The sequence below is a fragment of the Dermacentor silvarum genome, chromosome 1 (genome assembly GCF_013339745.2).
Source record: "Dermacentor silvarum isolate Dsil-2018 chromosome 1, BIME_Dsil_1.4, whole genome shotgun sequence".
Lineage (NCBI taxonomy): Eukaryota > Metazoa > Arthropoda > Arachnida > Ixodida > Ixodidae > Dermacentor > Dermacentor silvarum.
The window spans coordinates 56,442,173-56,461,093 of NC_051154.1; the positions used below are offsets into that span (position 1 = coordinate 56,442,173).

General features: G+C 50.0%; 1 protein-coding gene across 4 annotated transcripts in view; it reads left to right on the forward strand.

The window, feature by feature from the left end:
• Positions 1-1,387: 1,387 nt before the first annotated feature.
• Positions 1,388-18,921, forward strand: part of LOC119463692 (LIM domain-binding protein 2) — a 293,348-nt gene continuing 275,814 nt past the window's right edge. For 2 of the 4 annotated variants that reach the window (XM_037724533.2, XM_037724540.2), the window contains exon 1: positions 1,388-1,612. The gene's annotated coding sequence lies outside the window, so the exon portion shown is untranslated. The remainder of the gene's footprint in view (positions 1,613-18,921) is intronic. The other 2 variants (XM_037724519.2, XM_037724527.2) reach the window with 1 other exon arrangement.

Below are 18,921 nucleotides of genomic sequence, written 5' to 3' on the forward strand. Positions count from 1 at the left end.
GCAGTATATGGCTGTGTGCAGACTATTTGACCTACATGTGGGACGCTCAGGTAGTCTTCGCTCTCAAAATGATCGTCATCGTTTGCACATCTTCGTTTTTTTTTTCTTTCTTTTTTGCCTTCAGCGCAAACGCCGTGCGACGCTGTCGAGCATCTTGCACCAGAGCACACGGACACGTCAGTCACCGTGTTGTCGACTTCCACTGGCACTATATACAGTGTCGATGAGACGCCGGCTTCGTCGAGGCGCCGGTCAGCATCTACATTTTCTTTTCTTGAAAACTGCGCCGTATTGACGAATTTCACATTTTGTGCGTTTGAAAACCGACTCCATTGCGTTAGGCTATGGTCTTCCAGTAAAGCTTCAACAAGAATACCAAGCTTCCGTTCACGGGTTCTTAAATCTGAACGAGTCGGTCGCGGAGGCGGACGCAGCGTGGCCACTCCGCTGAGTTCCCACGCAGCGTCTCCCACAGCGAACACAAACGCCGACGAGAATGAACTCGGTACTAGCTAGCCGCAACGGTTCAAACAAGGCTCGATGTACTTTCATGTAATCATTAAGCGTGCCAAATAAAAATTGAGTTTCATGATGCCAATTGTGGTTGCGTGACAAAACTCACACTTAGAAATAAGTAAAAATCTTGAGCGCAGCAGAGTTGAATTTTTTTCTTCTATTTTTTGTGATGACTGCTTCCTTCCTTCTTCCCTTCCCGTTATTTCAATGTCTGGCGACAGGGCCGCCGTAACAAGCATACAAGAGCGCGATTTAATTATTCAATGCTTTCATTATAAAAAAAGAAGAGTGAGAAAAAAAAATTTAAAAGCGGAGGTGAGGGGGGAAGAGGGTGCGAAAGCTAAATCTCCACCGGATGATATTAAACGCGTCATAAAAGTGCATTTTCCAGAGGAGACATCGCATTTTCAGGGCTCCATTTGCGTGGAATAGTTCACTCAAAGGCTGAAAACAGCGAATGGTTGTGATCGGCAGTATATTGAAAAATGCTGGGCATTCCTAGACCAATGCGCGACGCCGGCGGCAGAGCGAGAATATTCGAGTGAGGAACGCGCGCGCGCCCGAAATCTGCGGCTTGAGTCGACGTGATCAAGCAGACGCGAGTTGAAAGGGAAAAATCGATATGTCTGTCCATCGCCCGACCACCGCCGGATCAACGCATAACGCCAGCGGGCCGCAGCAGCAGCAGCCCATCCCAACAGCAGCAGCGGCGGCGGCCGGCCGGGGGAACCAGCATGCGAAGAGGCGGCGGCAGCCGCCGCGCCGCGAGCGCATAAACTGGGCAGCTTTAGAAACTGGGGAGCTCGTCAGGTGCCGCCACCACCGCTCCCAGCATGCCCCGCGCCTTACAATGGGGCTCCTATTCAAACACCAGTAGCGGCGGCAGTTTGGGCTACCGCTGGGCTTCGCCGCTGCGCCCGACTCGGCCCCTGCGCGAGGGCTGACTCACACTTCGCGACGCGCTGCTGCTTTGCATTCGCCCGACGCCTCGCGGACGCACGCCGCCGTGCTGACAGTGCGCGCGATCGCCGGCAGTCTGGTGGACGGCGAGCTTCCCGCGTCAGTCTGCCCGCTCCGGTCGTCAGCCCGACTGCAGGTGAGTGTTGTGTGTGTGTGTGTGTGTGTGCACGCTGGGCTTCGTGTTGTGTAATCGCTCCCGAGTGTTTGGCGACCGGCTGCACAAAGAGCGAACGCGCGCCGCCGATAGCAGCAGCCGCCGCTCGTACGCAGCCACCGCGATTTGGTGGCGTCGGTCGGCCGAGAAGCCAAGCCGCGCAGCGATAGCAGAAACGCGTGTGCGTGACGGCGGGAAGAGGGGGGGAGAGGTGGCGAACTTGTCAACTTGTTTTGTCTTCTTTTTCACGGGAGCCTGCGAGTGCCAGGTGGTGCGCGTTGTTTGGAAGGCCGGCACTTTTGTATAGGCGCGCTTTCTTGAGGTGGAGAGGAGGTATCCGACGCGCCTCGTACACACACCGCGAAAGTTACCACCTGTCTGAATAGGCCGGCTCCTAGGCCACGGCAGCGCTACAAGACGGCTAGAGCGTTCGTCTTTCGAACTCTGACGCTGTCATGCTTTCGTGAGGCGTCTTTTGAGCGTCCACGAAAACTTTCTCAGGCTCCTGCCTCAACTTGAGAAACTTTTCGTGGCGTGTTTATTTTGTTTTACTTTGCAATGCGGCCCACGTTTGGCTAAATCACATTTTCTCTATCCTTTCGCCGATTATTCTGATCCGCTCGTTTCATTACGATTGTTCTGATCCGGTCGTTTCATTAGTATACTATAGCCGGTGATAGCAGATGCCTCTGCGGTAGTCATGTGACCATCTTATGCGGTTACGCCAAGATGTCAGCATGTTTTCTGAACGCCAGCCGAGGTTCATTATTCGCATTCTGCGGATATTATACTCATCTCACAAGGTGTGACATACTTTCACACTGCAAATCGTCGAGTGCTGTCTGAGCGCTGGGCGACAAAAGCCCTACAAATCGCCAAATGGTGCCGAAAAGAAGTCAATCTACCGAAAATTTTACGTACTGAGTAGTCGCAGTGTCAGCGTAGAAACATTTTAGAACCATCACTGTTACATCATCTTGAGGTAACGCTTGTTTCATTTGAACGATGACAACATAAACGATGACTAGGGAAACGTCCCGATTGAGAACGCCGACATGATAGCTCTAGAAAGGTTTTCGTACTTCACGCTAACGTTTCAAGTCAGGGTTAATAAGAGTACGGCGGAGTCTTATATATAGGTCCGTGTACACCCTCTGCGGTGGAGGATTAAAGAAGGGGGGTGCTTATTTTTGTGCCCTCAAGTGCCTCAATTCGACGGTACACCCGCTGTTGAAAGCATCAAACTCATTTGGCATGTTAGTCCTTTTTTCATGATTGATGGCAAAAGTGAGGATATTGACGTACAAATCATGAGCCGCCTTTCTCGTGCCGTTCGTTACCAGCAATCTACAACTGTTGATGACTATCGAATAGCGCAGCCCATTTCTCGCTGAAACTTTCAAGAGAGCAATGGGTAGTGTGCAAAAGTACGGTATAAGCTTCGTTACCACCACGAGGTGTTTCTTGGGCATCGGAATTTGCAGAACTTGCGCTGCAACGTACGGTTTATTATAATTTGATGTGTTTTGTCAGGTTAGCTCGGGGCGGCTTGATTCGGCTCCACGGACATATGGCCTATAGTGCGTTTGTGTATAGTCAGAACCGACACATCCTCTAGAAAATGTTTCTTCGTGTAAAATGTTCGGCGTCTCTTTAATGCTTCTAAATTCAGTGTTATAAGTGCGTACGTACGCATTCATTTTATGGGCAGTTGACACGTCGGCGAGAATAAGAAAGCCATGCGCACTGCGCTCGGTCTTGAGAAATAGCGCGGTGACAAACTGTTAGCGAGTTTTAGCATACCGCTACCACACTATCGTGGCCGCTACCGTCTCCGCCACCACCAGCTTTGGGTTTACTTATAGCTGGGGCACGCCAGACGCACGCACCGCGCGTCTTAGCTATACTACGTTCGAAGCCGTAGCGGCAGCTGTAACGGTACAGCGGTAGCGGCATTCTAACACTTTCTATTGTCGTTTTCGTCGTGTGCTTCGTGCAGTTTGCAGTGAGGCTCAGCTTATCTCAGCTACACACTATAATGAAATCGCAGAGGTCGCACTCTCGCAATAACGAACCCTAACATGAGCTCTTGACAACAGATGATGTATGGTCTGCATATGCAGCGGCCGTATACTTGCTAACAGTGGCGTAAACTCGAACTCACGATACACATGTAAACGTGATTGAGTTGAGGGCACAGGTCTGGAATGCGAGCGTCGTTAATCTCCCGAAAACGAAATAACGCTCACTCGTATTATTCAACCCATTAGCAATCGAGCATTGCGAAGGAGGATGTAGAAACGCCGACGTTGACCCCAAAGTGCGAATGTATTCGAGAACTTCCCGATTTCCACCAAGAAGTTGCTATTCGCTCAATATGATAACGTTCTTTAATCCATATGTAAATATCTCTAAAGTGCGAAGCCCTAGCTGTTTCGTTTCGCGACAGTTGACGTGTTCCCTTAGTGCTCAAGGGCACCGAAACGGGAATAAGACCCAGGGCCAGGATAACGTAACGATTCTGTGTTAGTGAAATTCCTTGTCGCGCTTGTCTGTGGTCAGAGTGGCGCTGCGCCCGCGTTATCAACGAGATATGCCGGCCATGAACGGTGGACGATACGAGTGGCATAGAATCGAGCATTAGAAATCGCTACATTATACCAGTTCAGGCGCGCGATTTTGTAGCGATGCCTGCCGCTCGATTCTATGCCACTTTTATCACCTACCATACACGGCTGGCTGATCCAATTGATAATGCCGGTGGAGAGTCGCTCTTACCACTGACTAAACGCGAAAAGCAATAGCATCGGAAAAGGCATCGCTACAATATCGCTGCCCAGGTTTGCATCCAACGATACATGTTATCTATATGCTATCAAGCAGTATACCCCCTTATGACGAAACACTGGTGATGATAATGGAACAGGATACGGAAAGCCGTAAGGCTGGCCGTGTGGCCCTTTTGTTGGGTCTTTTTCTTCAACGACACCGTGAAATTTCCGCCTCGATCGCTTCGTTATCCGCTAACAAGGATATCCTTACGAGAGCGCGTGCTCGAGATCTTGCCCGCTGTTTGGTATAGTCACGGTAGCACCAGCCTGTATTTGCCTTGGTTTTCTATGATCGCAAATATACTGCGTGGTTTGGGAGGGCTTCGCATGAAACGAAACGGCCTCTGCTTAGGAAAATGTCAGCGCATATGTACAAATTCACTTGCGCTTTCAGAATACACGCTGTCAGAATAGCGAAATATCTCGCCCGCGAAACGCCTAGTCGTTCACAATCTTGCCTATATCAGCAGTATACCGATGTGGCTTGTGCGACAGCGATGTCCTGAAATTCCTAGGGCACGACGAAACTACGCATTTGCCTGTGTACCGGCGTCTCGATAACCCGTGTGACCTGCTGCTTCGTGTTCTTTTGCCTGCGCAAGCCCGCTAAAAAACAGCGGGAAGATACACAGTTGTTGCTTCAGGGTGACCGCCGTTTGCATTTCGGGCAGCATGTCGGCAGGCGCGCTTGACGGCGGGCGTGCGAAGACTGATAGCGCTCGGTTTTCAGTCGCAGACCGTCAAGAACCAGTAGAGGATACCGTTCACTCTTGTCGCTGAACGCGGTGTTTAAACGCAGCAGTATACGCGTCGAGTAGTTTTTCGCCGATTGTAGTTTAGTAGGACGTTCTGGCGGGCTAGTTGGTTCATAGCTTTTAGACGTTTTTAAAACTGCGCGAAAAAAAAAAAAAAAAACGAGGACACACGAAAGAAACACACAGAAATGGCTCGTGGTGTCGTGTGTGTTTCTTTCGTGTGTCCTCGTTTCTTTTCTTTTTTTTTTTTCGCGCAGTTTTAAAAACGTCTAATAGCCGATTGTAGGAACAGTGAGTATATAGCACATCTAACGTGAATCAAATCAGTGACTGTTACTTGTTGCTGCAATGGCCTCTACCCTACAAGTGTCTGCTTGACAAAGATTGGCGAACGCTTTGTGTAGTTAGTGATTGCGCGTAGCGAAAAAGACGTGCGTGTCTGCATTGAGAGTTTCGCTGAACTTCATAGTCTGAAAACGTTTCGTCGCAGCAATCTTTAATAAAGTGACACGTTTCACTCCGTTCGTTCACTGCCCGAGAAAGTGGACGTGGCAGTACTGATGATGTACTGTATATAGACAGTGTAGACGAAAGGGTGCCTTCTAAAGAGGAACAGTTGCATTTTATAGAGTAAAAAGAAATGTAGCGAAAGAACAAAAGTGATGATGATGGTGATGATGACAAAGCTTTATAAGATATAGAATGGCTCATCGGCCTACTAAGGGTAATGGGTTTGGGGAATCAGGAGATGTCAACAGAGCCAGCTACCGAGGAATGTTTCCCCGCACGGTTACACCATGCGGAGAGTGCCCGATTCCGGCAGCACAGGCGTACAGCGCTCTCGGGACACTGTCAGTAAAGTCCCTATCTTATATAGGGACTTTAACTGTCAGCCTCTGCCGAGGAATGGATCCGCTCCTTGAAGCTGGTCACTTGCCCTCGGTGCTTTCGTCAGAATGCTGCGTGCGTTAGGCACTCCCACAGCGAGTGCCTGATGGTTGGCGCAGCTGGCGTTTTGCACGCTGCATGGGCAACCTATTTGTATCGATGGTAGCTCCTCCGCCGTGTTGTCAGGAAGACGTACAGAAACAGGTACCAAAGATGTCCTCCGGTTGTATTCGTTTATTATATTCCGTCCCACCGAGTTACCGATCCCAAAGATTCGTGCGAGTCAGTGATATGAAGGGGAAAGATACTGGGTAAGTATAATTGCGATATACACGGCTCAAAAATCAGATTGGAAAGCTGGATGTCCTCGTAAAAAAGGGCAAGTGATGTGCACTATTCCTGGTCGCACTTATGCTCTAAAGTTCGCCTTTAGGAGTACTATACGATGCGCAGGTAGAAATTTGCGCAAAATTCTGTCGGGGTCCAGACATCTTGCACGATGTCGTTGAGCCACCGGCATCATCGCTTAAGGGCCGTTACATTATGCACTTGAGGCCTCTCAACTTACTTGAATAATAATAATAATAATAATAATAATAATAATAATAATAATAATAATAATAATAATAATAATAATAGCCTTTATTGCGAGTTCTTTAATAAGAATACTTTTTTATTATTTCTGGTAAACAAAGTTCAATTAAGTTATAATAAAAATCTCAGTAATTAACCTCTTAACATTATATTACTATATTAGTTGATTACGTGGAAAGTACAAATACTGTATATTAACCAAGGTGATCTTTAACGCCACCACCATCATCTCATTCTTGCACGGCAGATCACTTATTTTGACCCTTGTTGTTACATGGGGCACTTTTTATGGTACTTCGCATTTGCGGACCAGGAAATTCTTGTCACAGTTGTCACAGTTGCGCTTATTACGTGATCTGACAGCAGCTAATGAAAACGTTGAACGTTCACGAGAGAGAATCCTCCATCCGTTGACGCAATATTTGCGCTTCTTGAAGCATGATGACCCGTGCGTGCAGGACATTAAGAATTTAATTCTGCGGCTTACACCGAGTGCGATTGGTGTTACGTTGTTAAGGGTCGAGCTCGCCCGTGACGCCCTCTCGATACTCACTGCAATGCGCGGAATAATAGGGGGGGGGGGGGGGGGGGGGGGGACTACAGCGCTTGGTTCAAACTCCGTCAACTCATTCAGATAGCTATAGGCTCATTTCCCGAGTTAGCGCTCGCTGATGACGATGCGAGACGAGACCTTCCGCTGGCGGAGCTGCGAAGTACATCAAGCGGCCTGCGTAAGGTGACGGCAGTCCAAACGGCGCTGCAATCGCCTGCCTTGGACGCTTCGCGATTTCTTAGCGCCTTCCGGAGGCGCTCCTCTCTGCCGTGTCCTTTCCTTTTCGGGAAGCGGCCCTAATGGACGCGGTGATTTCGCGTACACCAACAGCGTTGCCGCTGTCCCTTCTGTGTCGGCTGGCGGAACGATCGCTGCTTTTCCAGGCGCAGCGGCGCGGCGGATAATCCGTTCATGTATGCAGCGTGGGTGGCGATCAAGCGAGCCGCGCTGCTCTGCGTCGCGGATCGCCTGCCGCACAAAGTGGTCGCCGCTGCAGCCTCTCACCACCGATTCTTAAGCAGCACGGGAACACTTAGGATAAAGAAAGGGGAAAATGACATGTTCACGATAGCGCTGTGATGAGCTTGTTCTCATCGATTCTCAGTCGTGTATGCCGGCGTTCCGTAAATAATGATGCACGTATACCAACTGTACTCGACCACAGTGGTGCGTGGAAGGAGCGGTGTCAGCGCCTCTGTCGAACCTCTGGACAGCCGGTAGTGATAGGTAACGTTAGCGATAGTGAACCACGCGAGTGTCGTTCACGGACGTCTACAGACATGGCGGAGTGTGTAGTGGTCCGATTCTTTTTTTGCTACAAATCTAACGACGCGCGAGATTTGCCACCACCATGACACCGCAACGAGCGGTAGGGGCGGGAGGTTGCGGGGTTAACCATTTTTGTGGTTGCAGAAAGAGACAGGAAATAAACAAAATATATTTAGTACCTATCTCAACGTCGAGAACAGTCCTGCGCACACGGCGACGCTCAGTATATTGACTTAGGCCGCTGTATACCTTAACGACGACAAGCTGAAACCATTTATTCAGCGGCTCGATCGCGCTGCGCTTTACTAGCGTCGTTCGTATAAATTGGCGACTTCCTTGGCTGTCCTCATCGGCACTGTATTTCTCACTGCTGCTTAATTAAGTGGGGACGTCGGCGGTGCACATCTCGTCCCTCTTGCCCCTTCGCCTTCTACTTGGTCTGCTTCAGCCTCGTGAGCTCCATCAGGCATCTTATGTTAAGCTGACTTTCGCTTAATTGCCGGCGACCGGGTGAGGGTTAATGTCGTATGCACTCTACGCCTGCCCCGTCAACTCGGTACAGCGTTCGTCTGACACACTGCGCATATCCCAGTTTTGCCCCTTGCACTCTGCCAATAACGCATGCAGCAGACGCTAACGTATATGAATTATTTCAGTAATTAATGCACTATAGGACGACTGCGATGAGCAGCTAAAGGAGGGAAGCGGGACATATTGCATGTACAGGAAGAATGCTTTCGAGATCAGCCGTGAGATTTTGGTAAAATAAGGTCTTCATGTGGTCACATATCGCAAAGTCGTGGCACCGCGTCGTGAATTCTAACGCTCATTTAGCAGTTAGCGAAAAATAACCTATAATACTTTCTCGTAATCTAAACTGGCTAAAATTGTTCTAAACGGTGACGAATGAGAGACGAACGCAGTGGGGTGAATAGCCTCGAATGATGCTAGAAACCTTTGCAGACGCGTAGCTCAATCTATAGGCGAACGCGCGCTATATTCCCGGTACTATAGTACAGGCTAATACCGTACCGGAAAGCGCCCGCATATGGTGAGTGGACTTACAGGAGCCGGGGAACTATCCTGCACGTGTGTTAAACTTCGCTGTGTTTGAGTTCGCTGGCTTTATCGCTGATGAGCAGTGATGCATACTCCGTTAGTAAGGTTTCCCTGAGCAGAGCCGACACGAATGTTTTTTTAGCTGTGATCCCGAGAGAACTTGACTAGGACCATCTGTTACCATTTCATGCTTAATAAGGCTCAGTGACGACAAAAGCGAACAGTTTGGCTGTTGTCATTTTTTTTTTAACCCGGGAAAGTAGGCCACCGATTGGCCGGCTTTCCCAAACATAAAAAATAAACCACGTCAGCGACTAAGAAATATCAAGAAAAAAAAAAAACGCTCAGGTACTGAGATCAAGGAGTAAAACATCACGTAAATCGACCACAGCCTGCTTTACTGTATGCGTAGTCAGAGCGCGATATATCAGCAACTCCGGAACGTTCAGTCACAGCACGCAGTACCAGGACATTTGTGCAGTTACTCAAAAAATCAAAACAACGAAGAGACTTTCACACAGCGCAGAACAAATAGCATCGCAATAGGTTACGCAATTGAACAAGCAGCCAAAAGACGTTCAAGCAGCCACGTTGCTAGTTACCATAGGCGAAGAGGCTCAGAAAGTCGTACAGTACCTTCAAGTTCGAGGAAGCGGAGGACAAAAATTACGTTGAAGTTTTGACACATGCAGGACAGCGTTTGTCCTGTGTTCTTCCTTTTGTCCGTGTTTTTAGCGCTGTGTTTTACACCAAAAATAGCATCACTACAGATAATGCACGTAAAATATTGACAGTATATTCCAAAGAAAACAAGAAAGAGTGGTGCAAGTTCACATGAGCGTGCACGAAGTCAGATTCTTGAACACATTAGCAATAGATCGAGAATAAGAGGAACCGAGGGGTTGTATCTTTTCTTCTTGTTTTTCTTTAGTTAAACCTATCTTAAACAAGCAGACAATGACGCCAATGAATGCATAGGGGAATTATCTGTTGTCTTAATTGAAATCAGTAATAATAAAAAAATTGGAAATGAAAAAAAAAATATACAACAATGAAGCGAGAGCCTCCGCGCGCGCTGGTGTGCTGTGCTGCTCAGCTCAATCCCAGGAGATCAACTGTGGGCAGTTCAGCGGGCCGACGACGCTGCCAGAGCCCAAGGGCTTGTGGCAGACGCCTAGGCAGGGTGAAGCCCACCCTATTATGTTGTCGGACAAAAAAATAAAATTTTTTACCTAAGGTAAAAACTTTATGGTAGGTATACCGACCATTAAGCGGCAACTTGCCGCAGTTGTGAGCCGTACCCACGTCTTCCGCATTGCGCGTTCAACTTTCTCGGTAAGCGTGTGTATGTCTACCCTGGGATGGTAGCTGCCGCGGCCGCTGCTTAACAGCTGCTGAAGGAACGTGCCAGAGTGTTCTACTCATCGAGCGGCCGTGGTTCTAGCATATCACTCAATGCGCAATGCGCTGTCCCGAGGAGACAGACGCACGCGCGCCGCGTCAACTGTATGAGGGCAGTTCAGCACGATAGCGGACCACGCTCGCACTGACCAGTAGTGCATTTCAAGTGCTGACGTCCTGGCATGCTACTCCAGGTGTATGCACCGATGGATAAACCCACAAAATTGATCAATTTTATAAAGGGGGCCGTTCTGAAGGCTTGCATCACACCGGACAGACCGCTGCGGACTCCCCGCGACAGTAGATAGCAGAGTCGCCGCGTCTTTCTTCAAAGGCGGTTTTTGAAACGACTAGCGCGCGCCCTAGAGGACCCTGATAAAGTTTTTCAACCATCCATCCATCCGTCGAGCTGCTATATGGGTACGTATGTACGGCTCCGGCATGTGGTCATTGTGAATGTAGCCTTATATGCCACTGTGATACTAAAGAAGACATCCTGCTGGCGCTACAGAAGCGGTGTAAGATTGTCAAAAGTTGAAGCAGAGGGTGGTGAGAGTAGCTATATATATGGACTTGTTGGTATATGTAATCGTCAAGCTGCAGTGCGCGCTCAGACACGGACTCTCAGACACCACACAGCGCTGCGTGTTGTCTCACGTACCTTTCGTGTCCGTGCCTTTATGCATGCGCTACAACCATTTCGTGGAGAAGTGATGGGCGGGAAACAGGAACGATTCAGGGTTCCTTCAATGTATTTCTGCGTTGGGATATCTTATGCATGCGTTACCTCACAGTCCGCGGGACAGATACTAAATGAGAGCCGCCGCCCGTTCACAGCCTCTATCGACAGAGTGCGAAGAACGCCCTCAGGAAAGGCCAACTGCGACACGACTGCACTTGTGTCATAGGTACAAGGGATTGAAAAGGCAGCTGGGAGTGGCAGGGAGTACGCGTTCTCACGTGTGCTGTATAGCTTGCTGTGCACCACACATAGGCACTCATGCCCGTTGACAATGATTCTCCTTGATGATCGAACCGCATCTCATTTCGACACTGACCTGAATTTTCCCTATTGAGGTTATACGGCATAAATACAGCAGCGTGATTTCTGCGACGTGTGAAGGTTGTTAGAAATTGGGTCAAGAGTTTCGCCAGTATCCGTCGTGTGGTGGTATGCTTCACCCCACGCAGAAGAGGAATATTTTTCAGAAAAAAGTATCTGGGGGGGACAATCGCAGGGTGTGTAGAATCGAGACACCTGAATATTATATGTTTCATGTAAAGGGGCTCCACTTTCAGAACTTCCTTCAAGAATAAATTATGAAGCAAGCTAGACGGTCCTTTTCATTTCTTTCAGTCTTTTTCGCACACTTATGTTACCGAATGGCTGCTTGAGCCTGACAGTCATTCGGCGAACAGCTGTGCCACTGTGAGGTTGGTTCGCATGCATGCATTCATCCGATTCTTTCTTCTTGGTACAGCGCTGAAATTTGATCTTGGCGTGTTGGTGAATGCTGATGTTTGGTTACTGCGAACACCTACCTGCATGGATACGCTGCATTCCAGTCCTGGAACTCTGGCTGGCGCCTTGCGTGCGACTTTGGAGGACTCCACACGCATGTCATTCTTGCAGCGCTCGTGATAAGCAAATGCAGGCAGAGACCGGCGCATGCGTTCAATTGCTACATCTGCTCGAAGTCTTAATTATGACTGTCCTGTGTGACATCTTCAGCTGTTTTTCTTTTACGAAATTTTCTTGATACTTCCACTTCGCCTAATTCCCTGTCATTGCTTCAGGCAACAATTAACAAAAATGGGTCCTCATTAAAGTGTAGCCCGCCAAAGCAAAGTTGTCAGCATGCACTCATGGTTTGTTGTGCGACTGCCTATCTTGGGCGCTTCCACTTCTCTGAACAGGCAGCTTTTTTTTTTTTTTTTTTTTTTTTTTTTTTTTCTGTTAAGGAGTCAGGTGGTATAGCTCGCCTGCTCCTCCAGGCTGGTGTTGGTACTATTTTTTTTTTTTAACCTCTATGCTATTTCATGTCTGCTCGCACCGATGGTCGCCGGACCTTGCATCGCCTTTTGCTGGTGGTTTTATCGCTCCACGATACTTTGCAAACTGCCAGCAGGCCTAGCGTAACGAGCTGTTTCTGGCGAGACGCGATATCCTCGGAGTGGTCCCAGCCGCAAAGTCCTTCGTCTCGAGTGCCGGAAATCGAACAGGGCGACAGGATTCGAGGGGCCAACTTTTTGCTCACCATGGCGGGTTCTCGCCGGGGGCCCCCGGGTCAGAGAGAGGCTTTTCAGTGCAGCCATGCGCGTTTTGCCGCAGGAAGGCCCCACTCTTCACGTTGCACTTGCACAAGGAGAAGGAGAAAAAAGAAAAAAAAAAAAGCAGAGGGAGGGGGGGGGGGGGCGCAATAAAAAAGAAAGAAGAAAAAAAATCGTGGTGCCGCCGCGCGTTGGCGCAAGAATGATTCCGGAGCCGCGTCGCTCTTTCGTTTTCTGCTCTGGCTCTTGGCTTTTTTGAAGCGCAGGCCGTGAACAGGCGATCGATGCTGGAGGCTTGGAAACTAAGCCCCGTGTCTCGAACTGACGGGCGCGCATGCTGGGCCCGCCGCCGGCGCTCTCGTTATCCAGCGCCGCTGTGCCGGCCGCCGCAGGCAGCGCGGGGAGCGCGCCCTCCCTTCGCGCGCGGATCCTGCGGTCTCTGGCCGCCGCTCTCCTCCCGGATCGCGCTGCGCCGCTATCGCCGTCCCGCGCAGAACGAGCAGGCCCCGCTTCTTTGCTGCCAGCGGAGACAGTTTCCGCCGCCCGGTTTCCTCGGGGCGGGCTCCGTGCCCCTTGCGGATCCGATGCGCGGACCCCCGCCGCCACCCGCGGGGCGTTTTCTTCTTTATCTGCGTGCTGATGTCGCGCAGACGCGACGACTCGGATCGTCGCCAAGTTTCGCGAGTTTTACAGTTGGCCATGTCAGCAACGGCGGCGCCTCACTTGGAAGCGCGACACCTCTTCCTCCTCAACAGCCCCCCCCCCCCCCCTTTTTTTTTTTTACTGCCCTCTGTGTATATCTGTTATGTTCTTTTTATGAGTTTAAGACTAGAGGGACATGCGTGGGAGGAAATGTTTGTATTGTGGAAAGACTATATGCTTAGCCGTCTAGCAGTGAGCTGTGCGCAGCGTAAAGCTGCAACGCAGGAAGCTATTCAAAACCGCTCCGCACGATTCGTCACCAGGGACAAACGTCGCTACGTATTATGTATACCGTATAATATCAAGAAAACTTCCGCTCTTAGAAACGCGCCGAGTTATCACTCCGTTTGCTGCACAATGTGGTTAATAGTAAGCATCCGTCTGTCTTATACCCTTGTCTCATCCACACCCTATGGCAAGACGTCTACACAATGACCATAGTTTTCAACGTTAGACCCTGGAGGCTTACGAAAACCAGCCTGCAGCGCCCTGTCCCTTGAGCAAAAAGAAGAGGAAGAAGAAAACAGTTATTTGTAGTGATGCTTTGTCCGTGAGAGAGTGATTATCTGGCGAGCTAACCCTGTCTCACTCCGGACAAGCGCCTGAAAATACCAGTGCTTATTTTCGTTAGACTGCAGTTAAAGCCTTTGGACATTGGCTTGTTTGAACATGGCACGTTTGACGGTGTCAGGAGCCATACTGCTCCGGACTTTCGCTGCAGCCTGGTGCACCCAATATTTCTTTTCTGCCGCGTTGCGCGTCTTGTTAAGGTGGTAGAAAAAAAAATTACGTAAACTTTAATATCATAGATGTCTTTTCGGTTGCTGCGTCCTTATCGCCAATTTTGTTGCATCTTAATGATTGAGTAGCAGTATTATTGAGCGCTAATTTATCCACCCACGAAATAGCATTGCAATTCGCGCGTTTTGGCTTTTAAAAACACGGAGTTTCGTTGTTTCACATCGTATTAGGCTCATTCCTTAAGCATTAACGCCTACGTGTATTGGAACTCGAGGTGCTTCCGCGAATGTATATGAGCAGGAAACTGAACCTGGCTGGATTCGAAGTCGGGATGTCAAACTCTTGCCTGGTTTTAGCAAGAGCGCCTCGCCAGTAAGTGAAACGGCAGGCGTCACACACTCTATATCCGCGCTCCCGAGTATCATCGCTCGGCTTCTATTATGCGACGTGTCTCTGCGCTTACGCTGTCCGGGAATGACATGCACGTGTCATGTAACTTGCTTGACTGAATGTGAGGAAGTAATGACGATTAGGGAAGCTTCTGTCTTCGCCGAATTCACGGTGTCCCTTTCTTCATTACTCTGGCCGTGTGCCCGCCATGGTGGAAAGACTGGCGTGTTCTGGCTGTTGTCGGAGCCCTGCGGCACTCACTTGTGACCGACTCGCTTGTTTCCCGGCGAAGCACCATTCATGCGTGTCTGATTATGCAGAATGCGCGGTAGTCGTTCAGATGAGTGCGCGATTTGATGTGCCACTCAGCGTGTGCCCGGCATCTGTCGACCGCATTTGATTTGTTCTTTCGCTCCCCCCCTCCCTCGCACCCGACCCCCTTCTTTTTCTTGTGTGTTTTTTTCCACACCGCAGATAAAAAAAAAAAAAAAAAATAGCGTGGCGCTAATAAAATCATTTGGTTCAAGGAAAAATTCGATTGTAAAAAATAACTTCATTTTTTTCAGTTAAGAAAAAAAAAAGTAAGTTTCTGTGTGTATGCGCCAGTGTTTGGGTTGTGAGTGGAAGGAGGGATGACGTTCGAGCTGGAGGTATATAGCATCGAGAAAACATTTCATGCGAACTCGGCTGTCTTGAGGTGCCCGCGATCTCGCTTAGGTAAATTGTTACACTGGGCGTGCGTTCGTAAGACACAACGATGAAATTTACATAATTCGAGTTCTAGTATGTCGTGGATGAATATATGCAAGAGGTTTTTGTGAAGCGTCAGGGACTGAAGTCCCGAAGTCGCTGAAACACCTGCATTCTTATACGTCAAGAAAGAGATATGCAAATGTACGTTTTCTGCGTATACACCCACGTATGAAAGATATGCAGCGACCTCGAATATGGCTTTCAGCATTGTGTTAGCCTTGCGCGGATCAGGCATGGAGAGCACTAGGGTAATTGATAGATTTAAAGCAGTTGTATTTAGTGGCCAGTGAGTGGCACCTAGCTCTATTATTTGTAAGTGATGTGTGTCGTACCTCTGCTGCTACCTTGCTAACTCAAGTTTAGATTCCAACAATGCTTTGGATCTGCATGGCTTATTTTCTTTGCATGCTATGAAGCTATACATGTTAATTTTACGGGCAATATGCCGGAACTCAGCACGTGCCCTAAAACCACTCTACCTAATGCGATAGTGTGATACATGACACCCGCCGGCCTTCGGCTTCGGTGTCGGCGCAAGCAGGTCGACCCCTGAAACAGTGTAATCGAAAGCGCTAGTGGGCATATCGTGATACCTGCGCACGATGTGTGCCCTTGCAAGGGCTTTAATGCGATGCGCACGCCCACGACGCTGCGCATATATGCGACGCTAAGACATTGCGCACGCCAACGTTCATTGGGTGAAAGCAGCGCCCTGTATAGTTCTATGTAGACAGTCTGAGACGACTAGCTGAAGACACCCGCTAATGAAGGGCGTGGGCGCGGGCCGATACTGTTACCTGTGCACCATATGGTTCTTAGCAATGGTTTTATTGCCGTTCGTAACACGGGCCGATCTTAGAGACAGGATTGTAACCAAATGCGTGGCTGGGTCGATCCTGATAGGGCTGTCGCATTACTGTCGCGCACGTGTAACATGATGACTTGTGGGCTTTTCGTTATAATTTTCTTTCACTATAGGCAGCTTGCGGCACGCTTCAGCAAGGAGCACTTAGTAAATGACATTCTTTTTTATTTCTTTTATTTTTTTTTAAATAAAAGCTTCTGCATTCATGAAGGATTTACAAGACACTCCGCGGTTTTCCGTGCATTTATCGTGCAGCGCGTTGCTGCCGCGAGCGCTTCCCGCGTCTGTCCCATGCGAAGTTGCCTTCAGTGTGCTCGCTTGCACATTGTCTTCTGCCACCAGGAACGACTTTTATGTCACGTATTTATCCACAGGTGCGCGCGCGCGCAACAAGGCTTCGGAAATGTTCGAAGTGTGCAAGTTACTCAAAATTGACAAGACAATAAAAATCGCGGTTAAGGACAAGGCAAAGGAAACCTCTTGCGCAGTTCAAGCTTTGCGAATGGCTTTGGTGGAGACTGCAGCAAAGCGAGCGGCCTCGCCATTGTCGCATGTTTTTCAGTGGGCTCTACTGTAGGCCAATAAATCGCCGGGAACACACTTCCATGCATTTGTTTGTAGGTCAGTATGACTGGCCCGCCGACATCGCGTTTCTCGTGCGGTTGCGGACAGTGTTGGTCAACTTGCTACCCGGTGTGAAGACGCACTAAGAGCTGCATTCATGACATGATTCGTACAATGTGATAGCTGAATAGTTTAGCTTATAGGTCAGACCGGCTATGGGGGCTTTGCTGGTACGCATGATTATTTCGTTATTAATGGACGTCTTGGCCATCATCCCGTTCGATATAACAGGCTTGGTCAATCCACTGTCGCCGTCCAGTCAAAAGCCGTACTTATACGTATAGCTGCTCACAGAAAATTTTCCAAGCCTCACGAAACCTTCCCCAACCCGGTGCACCTATACATCGCATCTACCCCGAACTGTATACCCAGATGACTTGTGTGAACTATGTAGGACAGAACACGCCACCCTAGAACACATTCTATGGGAATGCGCACATGTACAGGATAAAAACGCAGTCTCAGAACAGCTTGGGGAGTGGTGGAAAGCCGCTCTGATCAGCTCAGATCTGCAAGACCAACTATGGGCCATCCAGCGAGCTCAAGAGACGGCTGGGAGACAGGGTCTCTCTACCGCCACTGGCGTGGTCTAGGCCCAGGCCTCAAACCGCTGGTTTCTTCAATAAAGTTCAGTCACTCACTCACAGAGCTGAAACCACGATAAAGCTGGATTTTTTTTTATTGTGATAGCAAATATGCGAACGGTCGAGGCATGTGTGTGCCGTCGGCGTCGGCCTCGTCGTGCTGTCCCGCTATTGACAGCGCATGCGCCGCGCGCGCGCGCGGAGGCTTAGAGGGACTCCAGAGACGGCGGAGTGAATTTGGCTGCAATAACCGAAGTGAAGTGGACGCACCGCTCAATCGGCTCGGTTGTAGAGCCAGGTCAGCGTTCTGGGGACGTGTTCTGCGACGATCACTTTCGACGATAGTATCGCCATCAGGCGTGCGCTGATTGGCTGGTTGAGCAAAATTGAATGAGCTGAATTTCTGGTTGAGCACTACGTCACGCGAAGGCGATAGTATTGCCGAAGTGATCGTCGCAGAATACGTCCCCTGCTTTCCGCTGCTGGCATGAGCGTTGTGCGCAGACATGCTATAAGCACGCTAGCGTTGTTGCTGAGCCGCCGTGTATGTGCACTGCTCTGAGCGGTACGAACAGTAGACGTGCCAGCTAACATTATCTAAAATTTCACTAGGTACTGAATAACGCCAACGGTTTCCCGTCGGTCTCATCTCGTCCACCATCGAGGTGCGACGTCTGCAACGCCACTGGTGGCGCCCACCTAATCACGCCAGCGTTGTGAGGCGCCTGGTAGCTGACAGGGCGCTGTTCCTTCTGCCTCTCGTCTGCACCGAGCCTACATGCAAACACAAGTTTGCTACCAGGAATCGATGGGCGCATCGCGCGCAACATACCACGTTGCAGGTGTGCCGAGGGTGCGAAGAAAATTGTGACGTCGTTGCTTGGTGTTCCGAAAACTGTTGTGCGCATCTGCGCGAACCGCCTGGTGAGTTGTGAACGGTTTGCGGAAGATTTCTTCGCGAACTCTTCGGGTCTTCCTAGGACGTATATATCGCCGCAACTTGGACATCGGGCACAGTCCTTTGAGGTGAGCGGCTACCCGCGTGCGGCGGTCGATATCTTCTCGGACCGCGTCGTCCGGCCGACGTGCTGACTGCGGAGTGACACGGCCAGCCTCCGCTGGCTGGCAGTGATAGGGGCGGCCGCCGCCGCCGCCGCAGGCCGTTCCGGCGGCCATCATTCTTTTCCCCGCGGGAGCAGAAGCGCGCGCAGTGCTGCGCGGCATATATACGGGCGGCCACTTTGGCACGACCGTGTTCCTGGCAGGGCTGGATTTATCGCCTCGCGCGCGTGGGCCCGCGAAATCTGGCGTCGCGCAATAAGCCTTCTTGCGTTGCGAACTCGCCTTTTGCGAATCTCTCGCCGTGATGGATCGACTGCCGGGGCGGCTTCCCGTGCCCTGCTCGGCTCGCTGAGAAAGGAGCACGCGCGGCCGCCCTTGCTGCTGCTTTCGGTCGCGCGCGTCTTCTATGCGGCGGCCTCGTGCTGGCGAGCTTTAGCTCTGCGTGGTCCA